The following is a 4,276-nucleotide window of genomic DNA, read 5'->3' as shown; positions in this document are numbered from 1 at the left end:
CTAACATCTATACATGAGGAATTTTTCAATCAAGAATCTGGACAAAACTTATCTTATGATTCACCCTATTTGTTTGATATAATAATAGTAGATATAGACTCCAACATAACATAAGAATTGTAGGTACGTGTATTATATTTCCAAAATATATTTATTTTCTAAAATCAAATGTCTATACAATGAGATATTTAAGAATTACTACAAGCTACACAATTCCAAAAATGGATTTGAACACTTACAATCTCTCTACACCTTATTCCTTCATATTCAAGAACAAAAACTCATCAACATCATCAAAACAATATCAACCATTATTATACATCATCACTAAGCTAATTCCATCCATTTAATCCACCAAAAACAATTTCTTAACCCATAAATCTCAACAAAACACCAAACGAGTTTATAACGCTATTTTCTATGTTTTAATCCGTTAAAACTCTAAATAAACTCATTCATAATGAAAAAGGGACATTAATATTACCTCAATATGCAGAAACCCTATTAACACTCTCATTCTTGGCTGATTTTTAGCTCAAATTGAAGAAAACGCGACGTACAACACTTTTCTCTTCATGAGTTTCAGATTTTGGGACTCGGATTTTGGTCAGATTTGGTGTTTTTCTCTAAGATCTTCCTCTCTCTCTCTGAAAATTTGTGGATATTTCTTTATTTGAGAATGAAAAAGGAAGCTGAAAATATCCTTTAAATGATGTGGTATTGGGCCTGACCCGAGTTGGAATCGGGTTGGGCCGAATCCACTATTCAGCTTGACCCTTCTTCCTTAAAACATCTATATCTCCTTATCCGATGTTACCTCCAGACCCACGACCTATCATTGAAAATATATTTTAATTGTATAAAACTTTCATTTTGAGATTTTTCCCAAATGACCAAATGGTAAAGGGGTTATGGCCTCCCGAAGTCAACTTACCCGAAAATATGACTTTAAGAAAAATATATTTGATGGCTTCTACTTTTATTTGGGTCAAGGGTCCCTCTTGAGATATCTTTTACTTCACATATATTATTCATATAACTTTTCATTTACAACAAATCATGCCATTTTAAAATTCAAAATTAAAATTCCTTGAATTTATATCCGTTAGCTTACGAATAGTCCAAGATGCAAAAATACGGAATATAACATTCTTTCCCCCTTTAGAACTTTCGTCCTCGAATCTTAAACCTGCCTCATAAAGTATTATAAAGAATTTGGGGGAATAATATTTGTTTAATGCAACAATATATAATTTCATCTATCAATCAATATAATTAATCTATAGGTTTAGATTACCTGTAGGCGTAGAGAACAAGTGAGGATACTTATCATTCAGCTCCTTCTCGGCTTCCTAGGTCATCTCTTCTCTATTTTTATTTCACCACAATACTTTGATGGAAGCCATATTTTTTGTACATAACCTTCTGACTTGGCGATCAAGTATAGCTATAGGGTTTTCCTCATAAGACAGCTCCTCCATCACCTGGATATCATCCACGGGGAATACTTTAGAAGGATCACCAATACATTTGCAAAGCATCGATACGTAAAAGACTGGGTGCACTGCTTCCAAATAAGATGGTAGGTCCAACTCATAGGCAACCTTGCCTATTCTACGAATAACCTGATAAGGGCTAATGTATCACAGGCTAATCTTCCCTTTCTTATGAATCTCATTACCCCCTTCATGGGTGACACCTTTAAAAACACCCAATCACTAACCTAAAACTCTAAGGGTCGAAGTAGATTATCTGCATATGATTTCTGTCGACTCTGGGCAGCTAATAACCTTTCCCTAACAAGCTTCACCTTATCAACAACTTGTTGAATCATATTGGGTCTGATTAACTTAGCCTCACCAACATCAAACCAGCCAATAGGTGACCTGCACTGTCACGACCCAACCCCGTAGGCTATGACTGGGGACCAATATGGACCCCTGTATACATACCTATCAGTTGTAGTCAAATTGACTGTGAAAAAGTGATACTATACATAAACTCCTATGGGTCAAAAAAACTTTTTTTCATAACCCTATAACCTCATTCACCCGTATCATAACAAGAAAGGAAACGCGAGCCAACGAGGCTGCCATACCACGAAAACATTTGCAGTAAATTGTATGAGCACAATTGAAACAAACTTACAAATAACCCACATACATATGTCTACAGACCTCTAAGAGTAATAACTACATCATATGGCAGGAGAGGGCCCCCGCCGTACCCCTGAATATACAAATATATACATATTACATGACCAGTATCAAACATTAGGCTCTAGAACAGTAGAGCACTTCCAACATAGCTGAGAGGAAATCCTAAACTAATGGATCTCCAAAATAAACACATGTACCTGCGGGCATGAAACACAACGCCTTGAGAAAAAGAGGGTCAGTACGATATATGTACTGAGTATATAAAGCATAAAACACCATAACTGAGACAACAACTGAAATAAGGGTGCAGGGGGCAAGTATAACATTTAGCCATCTACCGTACCTGCACTTTATAAAATAAAGGCATACATGCTATCATCGCGTACTGTATCCAACCTGTTCGGGGACTTATGTAAAAACTACATCATTTTGTCATTATAAGAACATATATACCTTTAGCACTGTGGAACATATAACCCGATCCATGTATATAGAAAGTACACGCCGAGGAACGACGGCCCAATCCATATATCTTATATTAATGTCGAGGAACAACGGCCCAATCCGGATATCGCATAATAATATCGAGGAATGACGGCCCGATCCGTATATCATGTAACAATGCCGAGCTATGATGGCCCGATCCGTATATCGTATAATAATACCGAGGAATGACGGCCCGATCCATATATCATACAACATGCCGTGGAACGTACGACCCGATCCTTACATAGCAAGATATGCCGAGGTACATTCGGCCCGATCCATTTATATCATAATGCATATACGTGCATGTAAAACTCTGTAACATATCAAACATCCCTTAGATATCACCATAAAGCATATTCAAGATCCCCTAGGTATAGGAGCTTACACATCCCAACACTATTCAACCTATAGTAGGCTCAAGGGTCGTAGTTTAACTACTTCAAGGCCCTTATCATTCCAAAGTGAGTACAAGTCCTGAGTTATACCCGAAACCTATAATGGAGTCACCTCTAGCTCATATCATATCTCGCTTCATTTACCTTAAATATTTCAAGAGAAGGAAGGAATAGGCTTCACGTGTACTACTTTAGTCATGTAGAAGACTTACAAGTCCATAACTCAACTATCGCAGGAGTTCTAATATCGAGAAGTGAATAAGAGACTTAACTCACACTCAGAGTTTTAAGAGTGGAATAACTCCAACTTCATATACGTAATACTTATTTCTAAGTCATGCCAAAAGAGAAGAAAGGTTAGCTTCACATACTCATCCCTTTCTAATGTATGAAAGGCTTGAGAAGCTCTAGTTCGATTACTATAAGAGTGCTTTCATCAAGGTGTAAATAAGGGTTGTGGATTACACTCAGTATTAATGAGTAGGTTTACCCTCAAGATTATCTCATTCATTATTTAACTTGAAGACATGCCAAAAAAAGGGAAGAGATAAGCTTTACATATACTACTTTTCAACACATAAAAGACTTGAAGGATGGGAGCTTAACTACTTTAAGAATCTTAACATTCAGAAGTGAGCACGAATTATGAATCATGAATCATGTTCAGAGCTCATGAATAGAATTACCCCAGGCTTCATACACATATCATTTGTCACTTAAAACTAACACATGCCCAAAAGAAAAGAGAGACAGGCTTTACATACTTTTGCCCAAAACATGCCAAAAGAAGGAATAACTTTACATACCTTTTATGGACTTTTATTAATCGCATTCACGTCGTCGTCCTCCAAACCTATTTAACATGGAAGCAATACGAATATCAACCACCTTACACTTTTCCAGCATTTTATATTACCTACAAGTATTCACAACATTCATATCCTCGCTCTCCTTCTCGACTAGTTCCTTAACTAGTTAAGGCATTAACGGAAATCGGGCTGCACCTCCCCTATAATATGCCCTATCCGAATTTCCAATTACACTCCTAATAACTATATCCAACCAAAAACAACAACCTGCAGCACATGTATAAGCAGTTCTGTTACACCCCACCCTTTTTAAACTCGGAATGTCTCATAAGTTCCTTGGACATTATCATGTGAGCCGGATACGCTACAATACTATCAAATGAATCCAAGGAGGGGAGGATGTGATACCCCATAGTAGAGAAGG

Source organism: Solanum dulcamara, chromosome 8 (genome assembly GCF_947179165.1).
Source record: "Solanum dulcamara chromosome 8, daSolDulc1.2, whole genome shotgun sequence".
NCBI lineage: Eukaryota > Viridiplantae > Streptophyta > Magnoliopsida > Solanales > Solanaceae > Solanum > Solanum dulcamara.
This window is presented reverse-complemented; position numbering follows the sequence as displayed.